The sequence below is a fragment of the Oncorhynchus keta genome, chromosome 17, assembly GCF_023373465.1.
Source record: "Oncorhynchus keta strain PuntledgeMale-10-30-2019 chromosome 17, Oket_V2, whole genome shotgun sequence".
NCBI classification, from domain to species: Eukaryota; Metazoa; Chordata; class Actinopteri; order Salmoniformes; family Salmonidae; genus Oncorhynchus; species Oncorhynchus keta.
This window is the reverse complement of record NC_068437.1, coordinates 49,105,734-49,132,226: the sequence shown is the minus strand read 5'-3', so window position 1 is coordinate 49,132,226 and position 26,493 is coordinate 49,105,734. Positions and strand designations below refer to the sequence as shown.

Below are 26,493 nucleotides of genomic sequence, written 5' to 3'. Positions count from 1 at the left end.
GAAGGTGAATACATAGTGAGGAAGGTGTATACATACATAGTGAGGAAGGTGAATACATACATAGTGAGGAAGATGAATACATACATAGTGAGGAAGGTGTATACATACATAGTGAGGAAGGTGAATACATACATAGTGAGGAAGATGAATACATACATAGTGAGGAAGGTGAATACATACATAGTGAGGAAGATGAATACATACATAGTGAGGAAGGTGAATACATACATAGTGAGGAAGGTGAATACATACATAGTGAGGAAGGTGAATACATACATAGTGAGGAAGGTGAATACATACATAGTGAGGAAGGTGAATACATAGTGAGGAAGGTGAATACATACATAGTGAGGAAGGTGAATACATACATAGTGAGGAAGATGAATACATACATAGTGAAGAAGGTGAATACATACATAGTGAGGAAGGTGAATACATACATAGTGAGGAAGGTGTATACATACATAATGAGGAAGATGAATACATACATAGTGAGGAAGGTGAATACATAGTGAGGAAGGTGAATACATAGTGAGGAAGGTGAATACATACATAGTGAGGAAGGTGAATACATACATAGTGAGGAAGATGAATACATACATAGTGAGGAAGGTGTATACATACATAGTGAGGAAGGTGAATACATACATAGTGAGGAAGATGAATACATACATAGTGAGGAAGGTGAATACATACATAGTGAGGAAGGTGAATACATACATAGTGAGGAAGGTGAATACATACATAGTGAGGAAGGTGTATACATACATAGTGAGGAAGGTGAATATATACATAGTGAGGAAGATGAATACATAGTGAGGAAGGTGAATACATACATAGTGAGGAAGGTGAATACATACATAGTGAGGAAGATGAATACATACATAGTGAGGAAGGTGAATACATACATAGTGAGGAAGGTGAATATATACATAGTGAGGAAGGTGTATACATACATAGTGAGGAAGGTGAATACATACATAGTGAGGAAGGTGAATACATACATAGTGAGGAAGATGAATACATACATAGTGAGGAAGGTGAATACATACATAGTGAGGAAGGTGAATACATACATAGTGAGGAAGGTGAATACATACATAGTGAGGAAGGTGTATACATACATAGTGAGGAAGGTGAATATATACATAGTGAGGAAGATGAATACATAGTGAGGAAGGTGAATACATACACAGTGAGGAAGGTGAATACATACATAGTGAGGAAGGTGAATACATACATAGAGAGGAAGTTGAATACATACATAGTTAGGAAGGTGTATACATACATAGTGAGGAAGGTGAATATATACATAGTGAGGAAGGTGAATACATACATAGTGTGGAAGGTGAATATATACATAGTGAGGAAGGTGAATACATACATAGTGAGGAAGGTGGATACATAGTGAGGAAGGTGAATACATACATAGTGAGGAAGATGAATACATACATAGTGAGGAAGGTGAATACATAGTGAGGAAGGTGTATACATACATAGTGAGGAAGGTGAATACATACATAGTGAGGAAGGTGAATACATAGTGAGGAAGGTGAATACATACATAGTGAGGAAGATTAATACATACATAGTGAGGAAGGTGAATATATACATAGTGAGGAAGATGAATACATACATAGTGAGGAAGGTGAATACATACATAGTGAGGAAGATGAATACATACATAGTGAGGAAGGTTAATACATACATAGTGAGGAAGGTGAATACATACATAGTGAGGAAGGTGAATACATAGTGAGGAAGGTGAATACATACATAGTGAGGAAGGTGAATACATACATAGTGAGGAAGGTGAATACATACATAGTGAGGAAGATGAATACATACATAGTGAAGAAGGTGAATACATACATAGTGAGGAAGGTGAATATATACATAGTGAGGAAGGTAAAATACATAGTGAGGAAGGTGAATACATACATAGTGAGGAAGGTGAATACATAGTGAGGAAGGTGAATACATACATAGTGAGGAAGATGAATACATACATAGTGAGGAAGGTGATAACATACATAGTGAGGAAGGTGAATACATAGTGAGGAAGGTGAATACATACATAGTGAGGAAGATGAATACATACATAGTGAGGAAGGTGAATACATACATAGTGAGGAAGATGAATACATACATAGTGAGGAAGGTGAATACATAGTGAGGAAGGTGTATACATACATAGTGAGGAAGGTGAATACATACATAGTGAGGAAGGTGAATACATAGTGAGGAAGGTGAATACATACATAGTGAGGAAGATGAATACATACATAGTGAGGAAGGTGAATATATACATAGTGAGGAAGGTGAATACATACATAGAGAGGAAGGTGAATATATACATAGTGAGGTAGATGAATACATACATAGTGAGGAAGGTGAATACATACATAGTGAGGAAGGTGAATATATACATAGTGAGGAAGGTGTATACATACATAGTGAGGAAGGTGAATACATACATAGTGAGGAAGGTGAATACATACATAGTGAGGAAGATGAATACATACATAGTGAGGAAGGTGAATACATACATAGTGAGGAAGGTGAATATATACATAGTGAGGAAGGTGTATACATACATAGTGAGGAAGGTGAATACATACATAGTGAGGAAGGTGAATACATACATAGTGAGGAAGATGAATACATACATAGTGAGGAAGGTGAATACATACATAGTGAGGAAGGTGAATACATACATAGTGAGGAAGGTGAATACATACATAGTGAGGAAGGTGTATACATACATAGTGAGGAAGGTGAATATATACATAGTGAGGAAGATGAATACATAGTGAGGAAGGTGAATACATACACAGTGAGGAAGGTGAATACATACATAGTGAGGAAGGTGAATACATACATAGAGAGGAAGTTGAATACATACATAGTTAGGAAGGTGTATACATACATAGTGAGGAAGGTGAATATATACATAGTGAGGAAGGTGAATACATACATAGTGTGGAAGGTGAATATATACATAGTGAGGAAGGTGAATACATACATAGTGAGGAAGGTGGATACATAGTGAGGAAGGTGAATACATACATAGTGAGGAAGATGAATACATACATAGTGAGGAAGGTGAATACATAGTGAGGAAGGTGTATACATACATAGTGAGGAAGGTGAATACATACATAGTGAGGAAGGTGAATACATAGTGAGGAAGGTGAATACATACATAGTGAGGAAGATTAATACATACATAGTGAGGAAGGTGAATATATACATAGTGAGGAAGATGAATACATACATAGTGAGGAAGGTGAATACATACATAGTGAGGAAGATGAATACATACATAGTGAGGAAGGTTAATACATACATAGTGAGGAAGGTGAATACATACATAGTGAGGAAGGTGAATACATAGTGAGGAAGGTGAATACATACATAGTGAGGAAGGTGAATACATACATAGTGAGGAAGGTGAATACATACATAGTGAGGAAGATGAATACATACATAGTGAAGAAGGTGAATACATACATAGTGAGGAAGGTGAATATATACATAGTGAGGAAGGTAAAATACATAGTGAGGAAGGTGAATACATACATAGTGAGGAAGGTGAATACATAGTGAGGAAGGTGAATACATACATAGTGAGGAAGATGAATACATACATAGTGAGGAAGGTGATAACATACATAGTGAGGAAGGTGAATACATAGTGAGGAAGGTGAATACATACATAGTGAGGAAGATGAATACATACATAGTGAGGAAGGTGAATACATACATAGTGAGGAAGATGAATACATACATAGTGAGGAAGGTGAATACATAGTGAGGAAGGTGTATACATACATAGTGAGGAAGGTGAATACATACATAGTGAGGAAGGTGAATACATAGTGAGGAAGGTGAATACATACATAGTGAGGAAGATGAATACATACATAGTGAGGAAGGTGAATATATACATAGTGAGGAAGGTGAATACATACATAGTGAGGAAGGTGAATACATACATAGTGAGGAAGGTGAATACATAGTGAGGAAGGTGAATACATACACATAGTGAAGAAGGTGAATACATACATAGTGAGGAAGGTGAATATATACATAGTGAGGAAGGTGTATACATACATAGTGAGGTAGGTGAATACATACATAGTGAGGAAGGTGAATATATACATAGTGGGGAAGGTGAATACATACATAGTGAGGAAGGTGAATACATACATAGTGAGGAAGGTGAATACATAGTGAGGAAGGTGAATACATACATAGTGAGGAAGGTGAATACATACATAGTGAGGAAGATGAATACATACATAGTGAAGAAGGTGAATACATACATAGTGAGGAAGGTGAATACATACATAGTGAGGAAGGTGTATACATACATAATGAGGAAGATGAATACATACATAGTGAGGAAGGTGAATACATAGTGAGGAAGGTGAATACATAGTGAGGAAGGTGAATACATACATAGTGAGGAAGGTGAATACATACATAGTGAGGAAGATGAATACATACATAGTGAGGAAGGTGTATACATACATAGTGAGGAAGGTGAATACATACATAGTGAGGAAGATGAATACATACATAGTGAGGAAGGTGAATACATACATAGTGAGGAAGGTGAATACATACATAGTGAGGAAGGTGAATACATACATAGTGAGGAAGGTGTATACATACATAGTGAGGAAGGTGAATATATATACATAGTGAGGAAGATGAATACATAGTGAGGAAGGTGAATACATACACAGTGAGGAAGGTGAATACATACATAGTGAGGAAGGTGAATACATACATAGAGAGGAAGTTGAATACATACATAGTTAGGAAGGTGTATACATACATAGTGAGGAAGGTGAATATATACATAGTGAGGAAGGTGAATACATACATAGTGAGGAAGGTGAATATATACATAGTGAGGAAGGTGAATACATACATAGTGAGGTAGGTGAATACATACATAGTGAGGAAGGTGAATACATACATAGTGAGGAAGGTGAATACATAGTGAGGAAGGTGTATACATACATAGTGAGGAAGGTGAATACATACATAGTGAGGAAGGTGAATACATAGTGAGGAAGGTGAATACATACATAGTGAGGAAGATGAATAAATACAAAGTGAGGAAGGTGAATATATACATAGTGAGGAAGATGAATACATACATAGTGAGGAAGGTGAATACATACATAGTGAGGAAGATGAATACATACATAGTGAGGAAGGTTAATACATACATAGTGAGGAAGGTGAATACATACATAGTGAGGAAGGTGAATACATAGTGAGGAAGGTGAATACATACATAGTGAGGAAGGTGAATACATACATAGTGAGGAAGGTGAATACATACATAGTGAGGAAGATGAATACATACATAGTGAAGAAGGTGAATACATACATAGTGAGGAAGGTGAATATATACATAGTGAGGAAGGTAAAATACATAGTGAGGAAGGTGAATACATACATAGTGAGGAAGGTGAATACATAGTGAGGAAGGTGAATACATACATAGTGAGGAAGATGAATACATACATAGTGAGGAAGGTGATAACATACATAGTGAGGAAGGTGAATACATAGTGAGGAAGGTGAATACATACATAGTGAGGAAGATGAATACATATATAGTGAGGAAGGTGAATACATACATAGTGAGGAAGATGAATACATACATAGTGAGGAAGGTGAATACATAGTGAGGAAGGTGTATACATACATAGTGAGGAAGGTGAATACATACATAGTGAGGAAGGTGAATACATAGTGCGGAAGGTGAATACATACATAGTGAGGAAGATGAATACATACATAGTGAGGAAGGTGAATATATACATAGTGAGGAAGGTGAATACATACATAGTGAGGAAGGTGAATACATACATAGTGAGGAAGGTGAATACATAGTGAGGAAGGTGAATACATACATAGTGAAGAAGGTGAATACATACATAGTGAGGAAGGTGAATATATACATAGTGAGGAAGGTGTATACATACATAGTGAGGTAGGTGAATACATACATAGTGAGGAAGGTGAATATATACATAGTGGGGAAGGTGAATACATACATAGTGAGGAAGGTGAATACATACATAGTGAGGAAGGTGAATACATAGTGAGGAAGGTGAATACATACATAGTGAGGAAGGTGAATACATACATAGTGAGGAAGATGAATACATACATAGTGAAGAAGGTGAATACATACATAGTGAGGAAGGTGAATACATACATAGTGAGGAAGGTGTATACATACATAATGAGGAAGATGAATACATACATAGTGAGGAAGGTGAATACATAGTGAGGAAGGTGAATACATAGTGAGGAAGGTGAATACATACATAGTGAGGAAGGTGAATACATACATAGTGAGGAAGATGAATACATACATAGTGAGGAAGGTGTATACATACATAGTGAGGAAGGTGAATACATACATAGTGAGGAAGATGAATACATACATAGTGAGGAAGGTGAATACATACATAGTGAGGAAGATGAATACATACATAGTGAGGAAGGTGAATACATACATAGTGAGGAAGGTGAATACATACATAGTGAGGAAGGTGAATACATACATAGTGAGGAAGGTGAATACATACATAGTGAGGAAGGTGAATACATAGTGAGGAAGGTGAATACATACATAGTGAGGAAGGTGAATACATACATAGTGAGGAAGATGAATACATACATAGTGAAGAAGGTGAATACATACATAGTGAGGAAGGTGAATACATACATAGTGAGGAAGGTGTATACATACATAATGAGGAAGATGAATACATACATAGTGAGGAAGGTGAATACATAGTGAGGAAGGTGAATACATAGTGAGGAAGGTGAATACATACATAGTGAGGAAGGTGAATACATACATAGTGAGGAAGATGAATACATACATAGTGAGGAAGGTGTATACATACATAGTGAGGAAGGTGAATACATACATAGTGAGGAAGATGAATACATACATAGTGAGGAAGGTGAATACATACATAGTGAGGAAGGTGAATACATACATAGTGAGGAAGGTGAATACATACATAGTGAGGAAGGTGTATACATACATAGTGAGGAAGGTGAATATATACATAGTGAGGAAGATGAATACATAGTGAGGAAGGTGAATACATACACAGTGAGGAAGGTGAATACATACATAGTGAGGAAGGTGAATACATACATAGAGAGGAAGTTGAATACATACATAGTTAGGAAGGTGTATACATACATAGTGAGGAAGGTGAATATATACATAGTGAGGAAGGTGAATACATACATAGTGAGGAAGGTGAATATATACATAGTGAGGAAGGTGAATACATAGTGAGGAAGGTGAATACATACATAGTGAGGAAGGTGGATACATAGTGAGGAAGGTGAATACATACATAGTGAGGAAGATGAATACATACATAGTGAGGAAGGTGAATACATAGTGAGGAAGGTGTATACATACATAGTGAGGAAGGTGAATACATACATAGTGAGGAAGGTGAATACATAGTGAGGAAGGTGAATACATACATAGTGAGGAAGATGAATACATACAAAGTGAGGAAGGTGAATATATACATAGTGAGGAAGATGAATACATACATAGTGAGGAAGGTGAATACATAGTGAGGAAGGTGAATACATACATAGTGAGGAAGGTGGATACATAGTGAGGAAGGTGAATACATACATAGTGAGGAAGATGAATACATACATAGTGAGGAAGGTGAATACATAGTGAGGAAGGTGTATACATACATAGTGAGGAAGGTGAATACATACATAGTGAGGAAGGTGAATACATACATAGTGAGGAAGATGAATACATACAAAGTGAGGAAGGTGAATATATACATAGTGAGGAAGATGAATACATACATAGTGAGGAAGGTGAATACATACATAGTGAGGAAGGTGAATACATAGTGAGGAAGGTGAATACATACATAGTGAGGAAGGTGAATACATACATAGTGAGGAAGGTGAATACATACATAGTGAGGAAGATGAATACATACATAGTGAAGAAGGTGAATACATACATAGTGAGGAAGGTGAATATATACATAGTGAGGAAGGTAAAATACATAGTGAGGAAGGTGAATACATACATAGTGAGGAAGGTGAATACATAGTGAGGAAGGTGAATACATACATAGTGAGGAAGATGAATACATACATAGTGAGGAAGGTGATAACATACATAGTGAGGAAGGTGAATACATAGTGAGGAAGGTGAATACATACATAGTGAGGAAGATGAATACATATATAGTGAGGAAGGTGAATACATACATAGTGAGGAAGATGAATACATACATAGTGAGGAAGGTGAATACATAGTGAGGAAGGTGTATACATACATAGTGAGGAAGGTGAATACATACATAGTGAGGAAGGTGAATACATAGTGAGGAAGGTGAATACATACATAGTGAGGAAGATGAATACATACATAGTGAGGAAGGTGAATATATACATAGTGAGGAAGGTGAATACATACATAGTGAGGAAGGTGAATACATACATAGTGAGGAAGGTGAATACATAGTGAGGAAGGTGAATACATACATAGTGAGGAAGGTGAATACATACATAGTGAGGAAGGTGAATATATACATAGTGAGGAAGGTGTATACATACATAGTGAGGTAGGTGAATACATACATAGTGAGGAAGGTGAATATATACATAGTGGGGAAGGTGAATACATACATAGTGAGGAAGGTGAATACATACATAGTGAGGAAGGTGAATACATAGTGAGGAAGGTGAATACATACATAGTGAGGAAGATGAATACATACATAGTGAAGAAGGTGAATACATACATAGTGAGGAAGGTGAATACATACATAGTGAGGAAGGTGAATACATACATAGTGAGGAAGATGAATACATACATAGTGAGGAAGGTGAATACATACATAGTGAGGAAGATGAATACATACATAGTGAGGAAGGTGTATACATACATAGTGAGGAAGGTGTATACATACATAATGAGGAAGATGAATACATACATAGTGAGGAAGGTGAATACATAGTGAGGAAGGTGAATACATAGTGAGGAAGGTGAATACATACATAGTGAGGAAGGTGAATACATACATAGTGAGGAAGATGAATACATACATAGTGAGGAAGGTGTATACATACATAGTGAGGAAGGTGAATACATACATAGTGAGGAAGATGAATACATACATAGTGAGGAAGGTGAATACATACATAGTGAGGAAGATGAATACATACATAGTGAGGAAGGTGAATACATACATAGTGAGGAAGGTGAATACATACATAGTGAGGAAGGTGAATATATACATAGTGAGGAAGGTGAATACATACATAGTGAGGAAGGTGAATACATACATAGTGAGGAAGGTGAATACATAGTGAGGAAGGTGAATACATACATAGTGAGGAAGGTGAATACATACATAGTGAGGAAGATGAATACATACATAGTGAAGAAGGTGAATACATACATAGTGAGGAAGGTGAATACATACATAGTGAGGTACATGAATACATACACATACAACAGGCTATACAGTACAGGTTATGAAAAACACAACATTATAATTTACAGTTATGGATTCTTCCACCCCCTTTATATAAGTAACACTACACTCAACCTGAAAATACAATTTACACAATCCACTGTCCGCGTAAATAAACCCACACACACGTCCAACTAAAACACTGATAATATAACAAACAGAAATCCATATGTTCCTCTGTTTTCCAGGTGAAACACGTTCTGTTAAAAACACAATACAACCCTGTTTACAACCAGACTACCAGCTAAATATGGTCCTCGCTCACTCGCTCACTCGCTCTCACCCGTTTCCCTCCCCAACACACACACAGTGCTGTACCTCCAAAATGAACCTTCTTCCTGGATTTGGCCGTCTCTTCCATTTGCGCCCTCTTCCTCCCCTCTAATGGAGTGCTTCCCGGAAACGCTCACACCTTCACCTCCAAGTTCCCTTCACAGTCAGAATAACCTCACCTCTGCACCTCTCGTCCTCAGGCTACAAAGCCTTTAAGAAACATCCCAAGAACGTTTGACCAATCCCAGTATGTGAAGATACATAGGCCAGAATCTTCCCCGTTGAGATAAAGAGAGCAACTCTATCTGGTAATGAACAAGTCCCACGTAAGCTCTGTTCTTAGTGCACAGAGAGAGTGAGAGAGAGAAAAAATCGTACAAAAAGAGAAAAAAATCTTGCCAAGGCCCACTCCTTAGCAACCGGGCTTGTACAGTGTACAGAGAACGTTTCCATGGAAATATATCAATCAGGAATGTACATGAGTGTTGCAGTGAAGGGTTTACGATTCTGGCACAACTGCATGATGTTAGTAACCAAGTAATCTCGCTTAGCCAATAACTAAAATCTTGTATAATTTGGTACCAGTTGCGTTTACGTAGTCGGTCTATGGGAGATTAGTAACCAAGCAGCTGCACAGATAGATAGCTACTACCAGACTATAGCATATATTCAGATGGTATTTCAGCAGTTATAACTACATCTGAAATATTGTGTGTGCATTAGCTGTCCCTTCAGGCAAAGGGAAACAGATGTATTGGTGAAAAAGTCGACAGCCAATTGTAGCCCACATCGACGTTGCAATGTGAAATCGGAATTGGAAGACACACGTTGGAACACACGTTGGAACACACACATTGGAACACACACATTGGAACACATGTTGGAACACACACATTGGAACACATGTTGGAACACACACGTTGGAACACACACATTGGAACACATGTTGGAACACACACATTGGAACACACACATTGGAACACATGTTGGAACACACACATTGGAACACATGTTGAAACACACGTTGGAACACACACATTGGAACACATGTTGGAACACACACATTGGAACTCATGTTGGAACACACACGTTGGAACACACACATTGGAACACATGTTGGAACACACACATTGGAACACATGTTGGAACACACACATTGGAACACATGTTGAAACACACGTTGGAACACACACATTGGAACACATGTTGGAACACACACATTGGAACACATGTTGGAACACACACGTTGGAACACACACATTGGAACACATGTTGGAACACACACATTGGAACACACACATTGGAACACATGTTGGAGCACACACATTGGAACACATGTTGGAACACACACTTTGGAACACACACATTGGAACACATGTTGGAACACACACATTGGAACACATGTTGGAACACACACATTGGAACACACGTTGGAACACACACGTTGGAACACACATTGGAACACACACATTGGAACACATGTTGGAATACACACATTGGAACACATGTTGGAACACACACGTTGGAACACACACGTTGGAACACACGTTGGAACACACATGTTGGAACACACGTTGGAACACACATGTTGGAACAAACACGTTGGAACACACACATTGGAACACATGTTGGAACACACACATTGGAACACATATTGGAACACACACATTGGAACACACATGTTGGAACAAACACGTTGGAACACACACATTGGAACACACACGTTGGAACACACACGTTGGAACACACACGTTGGAACACACGTTGGAACACACACATTGGAACACATGTTGGAACACACACGTTGGAACACACACGTTGGAACACACACGTTGGAACACATGTTGGAACACACACATTGGAACACATGTTGGAACACACACATTGGAACACATGTTGGAACACACACGTTGGAACACACACGTTGGAACACACGTTGGAACACACACATTGGAACACACATTGGAACACACACGTTGGAACACACACGTTGGAACACACACATTGGAACACACGTTGGAACACACACATTGGAACACACATGTTGGAACACACACGTTGGAACACACACATTGGAACACACGTTGGAACACACACATTGGAACACACGTTGGAACACACACGTTGGAACACACACATTGGAACACACACGTTGGAACACACACATTGGAACACACATGTTGGAACACACACGTTGGAACACACACGTTGGAACACACACGTTGGAACACACATGTTGGAACACACACATTGGAACACACACGTTGGAACACACACGTTGGAACACACACATTGGAACACACACATTGTAACACACGTTGGAACACACACGTTGGAACACACGTTGGAACACACACGTTGGAACACACACGTTGGAACACACAGTGGAACACACGTTGGAACACACACATTGGAACACACATGTTGGAACACACACGTTGGAACACACACATTGGAACACACGTTGGAACACACACATTGGAACACACGTTGGAACACACACGTTGGAACACACACATTGGAACACACACGTTGGAACACACACATTGGAACACACACATTGGAACACACATGTTGGAACACACACGTTGGAACACACGTTGGAACACACACGTTGGAACACACACATTGGAACACACACACACACGTTGGAACACACACATTGGAACACACGTTGGAACACACACGTTGGAACACACACATTGGAACACACACGTTGGAACACACACATTGGAACACACACATTGGAACACACATGTTGGAACACACATGTTGGAACACATGTTGGAACACACACGTTGGAACACACACATTGGAACACACATGTTGGAACACACATGTTGGAACACACATGTTGGAACACACACGTTGGAACACACATTGGAACACACACGTTGGAACACATGTTGGAACACACACATTGGAACACACACATTGGAACACACGTTGGAACACACACATTGGAACACACACATTGGAACACACACGTTGGAACACACGTTGGAACACACGTTGGAACACACGTTGAAACACACACATTGGAACACACATGTTGGAACACACACATTGGAACACCCGTTGGAACACACACATTGGAACACACATGTTGGAACACACACATTGGAACACAAGTTGGAACACACACGTTGGAACACACACGTTGGAACACACGTTGGAACACACACGTTGGAACACACGTTGGAACACACACATTGGAACACACACATTGGAACACACACATTGGAACACACACATTGGAACACACACGTTGGAACACACACATTGGAACACACGTTGTAACACACACGTTGGAACACACGTTGTAACACACACGTTGGAACACACACATTGGAACACACACATTGGAACACACACGTTGGAACACACACGTTGGAACACACATGTTGGAACACACACATTGGAACACACACGTTGGAACACACACATTGGAACACACACATTGGAACACACACATTGGAACACACGTTGGAACACACACATTGGAACACACGTTGGAACACACACGTTGGAACACACACGTTGGAACACACATTGGAACACACGTTGGAACACACACATTGGAACACACATGTTGGAACACACACGTTGGAACACACACATTGGAACACACGTTGGAACACACACATTGGAACACACGTTGGAACACACAAGTTGGAACACACACATTGGAACACACACGTTGGAACACACACATTGGAACACACACATTGGAACACACATGTTGGAACACACACGTTGGAACACACGTTGGAACACACACATTGGAACACACACACACACGTTGGAACACACACATTGGAACACACGTTGGAACACACACATTGGAACACACATGTTGGAACACACACGTTGGAACACACACATTGGAACACACGTTGGAACACACACATTGGAACACACGTTGAAACACACACGTTGGAACACACACATTGGAACACACACGTTGGAACACACACATTGGAACACACACATTGGAACACACATGTTGGAACACACACGTTGGAACACATGTTGGAACACACACGTTGGAACACACACATTGGAACACACATGTTGGAACACACATGTTGGAACACACACGTTGGAACACACATTGGAACACACACGTTGGAACACATGTTGGAACACACACATTGGAACACACACATTGGAACACACGTTGGAACACACACATTGGAACACACACGTTGGAACACACGTTGGAACACACGTTGGAACACACGTTGAAACACACACATTGGAACACACATGTTGGAACACACACATTGGAACACCCGTTGGAACACACACATTGGAACACACATGTTGGAACACACACATTGGAACACAAGTTGGAACACACACGTTGGAACACACACGTTGGAACACACGTTGGAACACACACGTTGGAACACACGTTGGAACACACACGTTGGAACACACACATTGGAACACACACGTTGGAACACACACATTGGGACACACACATTGGAACACACACATTGGAACACACACGTTGGAACACACACATTGGAACACACGTTGTAACACACAAGTTGGAACACACACATTGGAACACACACATTGGAACACACACATTGGAACACACATGTTGGAACACACACGTTGGAACATACACGTTGGAACACACACGTTGGAACACACACAGTGGAACACACACGTTGGAACACACACATTGGAACACACACATTGGAACACACACGTTGGAACACACGTTGGAACACACACGTTGGAACACACACGTTGGAACACACGTTGGAACACACACGTTGGAACACACATTGGAACACACACGTTGGAACACATGTTGGAACACACACGTTGGAACACACACATTGGAACACACGTTGGAACACACACATTGGAACACACGTTGGAACACACACGTTGGAACACACGTTGAAACACACGTTGGAACACACACATTGGAACACACGTTGGAACACACGTTGAAACACACACATTGGAACACACATGTTGGAACACACACATTGGAACACACACATTGGAACACACACATTGGAACACACACGTTGGAACACACGTTGGAACACACACGTTGGAACACACACGTTGGAACACACGTTGGAACACACACGTTGGAACACACATTGGAACACACACGTTGGAACACATGTTGGAACACACACGTTGGAACACACACATTGGAACACACGTTGGAACACACACATTGGAACACACACATTGGAACACACGTTGGAACACACACGTTGGAACACACGTTGAAACACACGTTGGAACACACACATTGGAACACACGTTGGAACACACGTTGAAACACACACATTGAAACACACGTTGGAACACACACATTGGAACACACGTTGGAACACACGTTGAAACACACACATTGGAACACACATGTTGGAACACACACATTGGAACACACACATTGGAACACACACATTGGAACACACACGTTGGAACACACACATTGGAACACATACGTTGGAACACACACATTGGAACACACACGTTGGAACACACACATTGGAACACACACGTTGGAACACACACATTGGAACACACACATTGGAACACACACATTGGAACACACACATTGGAACACACACGTTGGAACACACACGTTGGAACACACGTTGGAACACACACATTGGAACACACATGTTGGAACACACACATTGGAACACACACGTTGGAACACACACATTGGAACACACGTTGGAACACACGTTGGAACGCACACGTTGGAACACACGTTGGAACACACACATTGGAACACACACGTTGGAACACACACATTGGGACACACGTTGGAACACACGTTGGAACGCACACGTTGGAACACACGTTGGAACGCACACGTTGGAACACACACATTGGAAAACACACGTTGGAACACACACATTGGAACACACACATTGGAACACACACATTGGAACACACGTTGGAACACACGTTGGAACGCACACGTTGGAACACACGTTGGAACACACACATTGGAACACACACGTTGGAACACACACGTTGGAACACACGTTGGAACACACACATTGGAACACACACATTGGAACGCACACGTTGGAACACACACATTGGAACACACACATTGGAACGCACACATTGGAACGCACACGTTGGAACGCACACATTGGAACACACACATTGGAACGCACACGTTGGAACACACACATTGGAACGCACACGTTGGAACACACGTCGGAACACACGTTGGAACACACACATTGGAACACACACGTTGGAACACACACATTGGAACACACATGTTGGAACACACACATTGGAACACACGTTGGAACACACACGTTGGAACACACACATTGGAACACACGTTGGAACACACACATTGGAACACACACGTTGGAACACACACATTGGAAAACACGTTGGAACACACACATTGGAACACACACATTGGAACACACACGTTGGAACACACACATTGGAACACACACATTGGAACACACACATTGGAACACACACGTTGGAACACACGTTGAAACACACGTTGGAACACACACATTGGAACACACGTTGGAACACACGTTGAAACACACACATTGAAACACACGTTGGAACACACACATTGGAACACACGTTGGAACACACGTTGAAACACACACATTGGAACACACATGTTGGAACACACACATTGGAACACACACATTGGAACACACACATTGGAACACACACGTTGGAACACACACATTGGAACACATACGTTGGAACACACACATTGGAACACACACGTTGGAACACACACATTGGAACACACACGTTGGAACACACACATTGGAACACACACATTGGAACACACACATTGGAACACACACATTGGAACACACACGTTGGAACACACACGTTGGAACACACGTTGGAACACACACATTGGAACACACATGTTGGAACACACACATTGGAACACACACGTTGGAACACACACATTGGAACACACGTTGGAACACACGTTGGAACGCACACGTTGGAACACACGTTGGAACACACACATTGGAACACACACGTTGGAACACACACATTGGGACACACGTTGGAACACACGTTGGAACGCACACGTTGGAACACACGTTGGAACGCACACGTTGGAACACACACATTGGAAAACACACGTTGGAACACACACATTGGAACACACACATTGGAACACACACATTGGAACACACGTTGGAACACACGTTGGAACGCACACGTTGGAACACACGTTGGAACACACACATTGGAACACACACGTTGGAACACACACGTTGGAACACACGTTGGAACACACACATTGGAACACACACATTGGAACGCACACGTTGGAACACACACATTGGAACACACACATTGGAACGCACACATTGGAACGCACACGTTGGAACGCACACATTGGAACACACACATTGGAACGCACACGTTGGAACACACACATTGGAACGCACACGTTGGAACACACGTCGGAACACACGTTGGAACACACACATTGGAACACACACGTTGGAACACACACATTGGAACACACATGTTGGAACACACACATTGGAACACACGTTGGAACACACACGTTGGAACACACACATTGGAACACACGTTGGAACACACACATTGGAACACACACGTTGGAACACACACATTGGAAAACACGTTGGAACACACACATTGGAACACACACATTGGAACACACACGTTGGAACACACACATTGGAACACACACATTGGAACACACACATTGGAACACACACGTTGGAACACACACGTTGGAACACACGTCGGAACACACGTTGGAACACACACATTGGAACACACACGTTGGAACACACACATTGGAACACACGTTGGAACACACACATTGGAACACACACGTCGGAACACACACATTGGAACACACACATTGGAACACACACGTTGGAACTCACACATTGGAACACACACATTGGAACACACACGTTGGAACACACACGTTGGAACACACACATTGGAACACACACATTGGAACACACACATTGGAACACACACGTTGGAACACACACATTGGAACACACGTTGGAACACACACATTGGAACACACACATTGGAACACACACATTGGAACACACACGTTGGAACACACACATTGGAACACACGTTGGAACACACACATTGGAACACACACATTGGAACACACACATTGGAACACACACGTTGGAACACACACATTGGAACACACACGTTGGAACACACACATTGGAACACACACATTGGAACACACACATTGGAACACACACGTTGGAACACACACATTGGAACACACACATTGGAACACACACGTTGGAACACACACATTGGAACACACACATTGGAACACGCACATTGGAACACACACGTTGGAACACACACATTGGAACACACACATTGGAACACACACATTGGAACACACACGTTGGAACACACACATTGGAACACACGTTGGAACACACACATTGGAACACACACGTTGGAACACACACATTGGAACACACGTTGGAACACACGTTGGAACGCACACGTTGGAACACACGTTGGAACACACGTTGGAACGCACACGTTGGAACACACACATTGGAACACACACGTTGGAACACACACATTGGAACACACACATTGGAACACACACATTGGAACACACGTTGGAACACACGTTGGAACGCACACGTTGGAACACACGTTGGAACACACGTTGGAACACACACATTGGAACACACACGTTGGAACACACACGTTGGAACACACACATTGGAACACACACATTGGAACACACACATTGGAACACACACATTGGAACACACACGTTGGAACACACACGTTGGATCACACACGTTGGAACACACACATTGGAACACACACGTTGGAACACACACGTTGGAACACACACATTGGAACACACACGTTGGAACACACACGTTGGATCACACACGTTGGAACACACACGTTGGAACACACGTTGGAACACACACATTGGAACACACACGTTGGAACACACACGTTGGATCACACACGTTGGAACACACACATTGGAACACACACGTTGGAACACACACGTTGGAACACACACATTGGAACACACACGTTGGAACACACACGTTGGATCACACATGTTGGAACACACACGTTGGAACACACGTTGGAACACACACATTGGAACACACACATTGGAACGCACACGTTGGAACACACACATTGGAACACACACATTGGAACGCACACATTGGAACGCACACGTTGGAACGCACACATTGGAACACACACATTGGAACGCACACGTTGGAACACACACATTGGAAACACGTTGGAACACACATTGGAACACACGTCGGAACACACGTTGGAACACACACATTGGAACACACACGTTGGAACACACACATTGGAACACACGTTGGAACACACACATTGGAACACACATGTTGGAACACACACATTGGAACACACGTTGGAACACACACGTTGGAACACACACATTGGAACACACGTTGGAACACACACATTGGAACACACACGTTGGAACACACACATTGGAAAACACGTTGGAACACACACATTGGAACACACACATTGGAACACACACATTGGAACACACACATTGGAACACACGTTGGAACACACGTTGGACCACACACATTGGAACACACACGTTGGAACACACACATTGGAACACACACGTTGGAACACACACATTGGAACACACACATTGGAACACACGTTGGAACACACGTTGGAACGCACACGTTGGAACACACGTTGGAACACACGTTGGAACACACACATTGGAACACACACGTTGGAACACACACGTTGGAACACACACGTTGGAACACACACATTGGAACACACACATTGGAACACACACGTTGGAACACACACGTTGGAACACACACGTTGGATCACACACGTTGGAACACACACATTGGAACACACACGTTGGAACACACACGTTGGAACACACACATTGGAACACACACGTTGGAACACACACGTTGGATCACACACGTTGGAACACACACGTTGGAACACACGTTGGAACACACACATTGGAACACACACGTTGGAACACACACGTTGGATCACACACGTTGGAACACACACATTGGAACACACACGTTGGAACACACACGTTGGAACACACACATTGGAACACACACGTTGGAACACACACGTTGGATCACACATGTTGGAACACACACGTTGGAACACACGTTGGAACACACACATTGGAACACACACATTGGAACGCACACGTTGGAACACACACATTGGAACACACACATTGGAACGCACACATTGGAACGCACACGTTGGAACGCACACATTGGAACACACACATTGGAACGCACACGTTGGAACACACACATTGGAACGCACACGTTGGAACACACACGTTGGAACACACGTCGGAACACACGTTGGAACACACACATTGGAACACACACGTTGGAACACACACATTGGAACACACGTTGGAACACACACATTGGAACACACATGTTGGAACACACACATTGGAACACACGTTGGAACACACACGTTGGAACACACACATTGGAACACACGTTGGAACACACACATTGGAACACACACGTTGGAACACACACATTGGAAAACACGTTGGAACACACACATTGGAACACACACATTGGAACACACACATTGGAACACACACATTGGAACACACGTTGGAACACACGTTGGACCACACACATTGGAACACACACGTTGGAACACACACATTGGAACACACGTTGGAACACACACATTGGAACACACACGTCGGAACACACACATTGGAACACACACATTGGAACACACACGTTGGAACTCACACATTGGAACACACACATTGGAACACACACGTTGGAACACACACGTTGGAACACACACATTGGAACACACACATTGGAACACACACATTGGAACACACACGTTGGAACACACACATTGGAACACACGTTGGAACACACACATTGGAACACACACATTGGAACACACACGTTGGAACACACACATTGGGACACACATGTTGGAACACAAACATTGGAACACACACGTTGGAACACACACATTGGAACACACACATTGGAACACACACATTGGAACACACGTTGGAACACACATTGGAACACACGTTGGAACACACACATTGGAACACACACATTGGAACACACACATTGGAACACACACGTTGGAACACACACATTGGAACACACACGTTGGAACACACACATTGGAACACACACATTGGAACACACACATTGGAACACACACGTTGGAACACACACATTGGAACACACACGTTGGAACACACACGTTGGAACACACACATTGGAACACACACATTGGAACACACACGTTGGAACACACACATTGGAACACACACATTGGAACACACACATTGGAACACACACGTTGGAACACACACGTTGGAACACACACGTTGGAACACACACATTGGAACACACACGTTGGAACACACACGTTGGAACACACACATTGGAACACACACATTGGAACACACACGTTGGAACACACACATTGGAACACACACATTGGAACACACACATTGGAACACACACATTGGAACACACACATTGGAACACACACATTGGAACACACACATTGGAACACACGTTGGAACACACATTGGAACACACATTGGAACACACACATTGGAACACACACATTGGAACACACATTGGAACACACGTTGGAACACACACATTGGAACACACACATTGGAACACACATTGGAACACACGTTGGAACACACACATTGGAACACACACATTGGAACACACATTGGAACACACACATTGGAACACACGTTGGAACACACACATTGGAACACACGTTGGAACACACACTTTGGAACACACACATTGGAACACACGTTGGAACACACGTTGGAACACACACATTGGAACACACACATTGGAACACACATTGGAACACACGTTGGAACACACACATTGGAACACACACATTGGAACACACACACAGACAAGTGTCTGGAACATCCAATGGCATATTTGTGTTCTATCAGAGAGGATTAACAAGCGGACTGATATTATACTGTCGTCATCATGACTCATAGTGTACTGCCACACACACACAACACTCCCGGCCAATCACAGATGGCTTGCCATCACTTCTCGAGACTGCCTGCTTGTTTAAAACATCCTGCATTCATTTCTATCCACCACCATCCTGCATATGATACAGTTAAAAAACGACCAATAACATTGTAATCTTGGCACCCAGAATCAAATCTCATGTGTTGTGCTATTATTTGTCAGAAGGTGGCTAATAACATTGTGATGGTGACAGCGATAACGTTGATTTATTTTTTCAAATGTTACTTTTTATTTTCCATAAAAACATTCTCTAATGTACTTGAATGCAAGGTCTGAGCAACCTCCCCCCAAAATGACAAACAGTGCATTCAGAATGTATTCATACTGTTGACTTATTCCACATTTTATTGTGTTACAGCCTGAATTCAAAAGGAATAAATATATATTTTTCTCACCCATCTACACACCAATAACCCATAATGATAAAGTGAAAACATGTTTTAATATTTTTTTTTACATTTATTGAAAATGAAATGGAACTATCAGTCAATACATGTTAGAATCACCTTTGGCAGTGATGACAACTGTGAGTCATTACAGATACGTCTCTAAGAGCTTTGCACACCTGGATAGTACAATATTTGCACATTATTATTAAAACAATTCTTCATGGTCTGTCAAGTTGTTGTTGATTGTTGCTACACAGCCATTTTCAAGTGTTGCCATAGATTTTCAAGCTAATTTAAGTGAAAATAGTCATCAGGCCACTAAGGAACATTCAATGTCATCTTGGTAAGCAACTCTGGTGTATATTTGGCCTTGTGTTTTAGGTTAATGTCCTGCTGAAAGGTGAATTAGTCTCACATTGTCTGTTGGAACCGGGTGTCCTCTAAAATGTTAACTATTCTAAGCTCTATTCCATCTATTTTAATTCTAAACCCCCCCCTACCCCTTGCAGATTACAAGCATACCCATAACATGATGCAGCTACCACCATGCTTGAAAATATGAAGACTGGTACACAGTGGATTATGTGGGATTTACCCCAAATATAACACTTTGTATTCAGGTCATAAAGTTAATTTCTTTGCCACATTATTTGCAGTTTTACTTTAGTGCCTTATTGCAAACAGGATGCATGTTTTGCAATATTTTTCTTCTGTACAGGCTTTCTTCTTTTCACTCTGTCATGTAGGTTTGTATTGTGGAGTAACTGCAATGTTGTTGATCCTCAGTTTTCTTCTATCACAGCCATTAAACTCTGTAACTGTTTTAAATTCACCATTGGCCTCGTGATGAAATCACTGAGCAGTTTCCTTACTCTCCGGGAACTAAATGAGGCAGGATGGCCTGTATCTTTGACGTGACTGGGTGTATTGATACACCATCCAACGTGTAATTAATAACTTCAACATGCTCAAGGGAATATTCAATGTCTGCTTTTTAATATTTTACCCATCTGCCAATGGGTGCCCTTCTTTGCGAGGCATTGGAAAACCTCCCTGGTCTTTGTGGTTGAATCTGTGTTTGAAATTCACTGCTCGACCGAGGGAACTTATTGTATAGATAGTTGTATATGTGTGGTACAGAGATGAGGGCGTTGTTCATAAATCATGTTAAACACTATTATTGTACACAGAGTGAGTCGATGCAACTTATTATGTGAGTTGTTTAGCAAATATTTACCCCTGAAATTATTTAAGCTTGCCATAACAAAGGGGTTGATTACTTATTGACTCGACATTTCAGCTTCTAATTTTTTATTAATTTGTAAAAATGTATAAAAACATAATTCTACTTCAACATTATGCAGTATAGTGTGTAGGCTGGTGACACAACATCTCAATTAAATCTATTGCAATTCAGGCTGTAACACAACAACATGTGGAAAAAGTCAAGGGGTGTGTTTACTTTCTGAAGGCGTTGTACGAGACCTTCAGTTTCTTGGCAATTTCTCGCATGGAATAGCCTTCATTTCTCAGAACAAGAATAGACTGACGAGTTTCAGAAGAATGTGCTTTGTTTCTGTCCATTTTGAGCCTGTAATCGAACCCACAAATGCTGATGCTCCAGATACTCAACTAGTCTAAAGAAGAACAGTTTTAATGCATCTTTAATCAGGACAATAGTTTTCAGATGTACAGTAATTGCAAAAGGGGTTTCTAATGATCAATTAATCTTTTAAAATTATAAACTTGGATTAGCTAACACAACGTGCCATTGGAACACAGGAGGGATGGTGCTGATAGTGGGCCTCTGTTCGCCTATGTAGATATTCCTTTAAAAATCAGCCGTTTCCAGCTACAATAGTAATTTACAACATTAACAATGTCTACACTGTATTTCTGCTCAATTTGAAGTTATTTTAATGGACAAAAATGTGCTTTTTTTTCAAAAACAGGGAAATTTCTAAGTGACCCCAAACTTTAGAACGGTAGTATATATACATTTTTTACAACGAGTATGAGAGAAAATTTTCTGTTTTGGAGCTCAGAGATTCTTGAAAGACAGGAAATTCTCTGCTTTTTTTCCGCAAATATTTGTCTTAATACTGATCAAATGTGTAATATATATTTTGATAGACCAAAGTATCAGCTATCACACCATGTAAAAATAAAAAAAATCTTCATAAAATGCAACCTATTGGAGTTATGTCAACTCCGTCAGACACAATAAAAGACACTTCATTTTTTATTATTATTGTCCAACAAGTGTTTAAAGGCCTTGATTATTTAATTATATCATTAGATTATTCAAATATGTAATACAAATCTCCAACTTTTTTTTGTTTTAATGCACTGTTAAATGCTCCAAGGCTAATTGTGTTAGCATTTTGGCATGTTTTTCTAGATTTAGATCATAAAACAAGATTTATAAAGCAAATATTTCCCCTTCGGTCGAGCACAGAAAATACTTCAATTGTTTAAGTATCCATGCAGAACAGTGATTCAAATATTTTGTCAGAATCTTGACGAAAGAAATATTGACTCAATCAGTGACAAAGTATATTCATTTAAAATGGGGATCCTTTGCTCTGGACAAGGGCATTTCCAGGCATAGAGTCGACATGTAAATTAATAATGTTTCAAGCATTTAAAAAATTCCCCAAAACAAATAATTCCCCAAATGTACATTTTAAAACTCGTGGGCCCCCTTTGCGGGGGCTGCGGGGGTGTGTGCTATGCCAGTGTGTGTTAGGATTACATGGAGCATTATGAATGACACAAGCTGGCTACATACAGTATAAATGGAATGCAGGTGACCTTTCAGATAGATAATGAGCCTGATATACAATTAATGAATCACATCAATTGCTTCAATTTTGGCTTATAAGTGCGCCATAGAGTATATCTTTAAAAATAATACACCTGCCACTTGTTATTAAGTGTTTCAATTGCTGGGTTATTATAATTACATCATTACATCTGTGCAGCCAGAACATGCAAAGTGGTGTGCTTTTAACTCAAGAGATACCCTCGTCCCCTCTGGCCTGAATTCAGCTACTGAATACTGCTACTGAACACTGATACTGAACACTGCTACTGAATTCAGCTACTGAACACTGATACTGCTACTGAACACTACTACTGAACACAGCTACTGAACACTGCTACTGAACACTGATACTGAACACTGATACTGAACACAGCTACTGAACACTGATACTGCTACTGAACACAGCTACTGAACACTGCTACTGAACACTGCTACTGAACACAGCTACTGAACACTGATACTGAACACAGCTACTGAACACTGATACTGAACACTGCTACTGAATTCAGCTACTGAACACTACTACTGAACACAGCTACTGAACACTGCTACTGAACACAGCTACTGAACACTGATACTGAACACTGCTACTGAATTCAGCTACTGAACACTGCTACTGAACACTGACACTGAACACAGCTACTGAACACTGATACTGAACACTGCTACTGAACACAGCTACTGAACACTGATACTGAACACTGCTACTGAACACAGCTACTGAACACAGCTACTGAACACTGATACTGCTACTGAACACTACTACTGAACACTACTACTGAACACTGCTACTGAACACAGCTACTGAACACTGCTACTGAACACAGCTACTGAACAACACTGAACACTGATACTGCTACTGAACACTACTACTGAACACTGCTACTGAACACTGGCTGTACTGATGTGGAAAGCATTTACACAAAATAACATGTATACACACACACACACACACACACACACACACACACACACACACACACACACACACACACACACACACATGTAGAGAAGTATACAGTACACAAGTACACACACACCGACACACACACACCAACACACACACACACCGACAAACACACACACACACACACACACACACTTTCCCACTAAATACAAAGGAAGAAAGCAGTTCAGCAGCAGACATTTTGAATAAATACTACAGTACTACAGCTGTCAGTCACGCCACTTTGTGCAATACAATGCATTGTAGTCTAGTGCAGAACTGTGAAGTCTCTGGTTTCAGCCCCTCT

General features: G+C 41.0%; 1 protein-coding gene across 2 annotated transcripts in view; it reads right to left on the bottom strand.

The window, feature by feature from the left end:
* The window catches only part of LOC118395980 (SH3 and multiple ankyrin repeat domains protein 2-like), a 176,774-nt gene that overhangs the window by 74,503 nt on the left and 75,778 nt on the right, over positions 1–26,493 (bottom strand). The gene's annotated exons all lie outside the window — the stretch shown is intronic.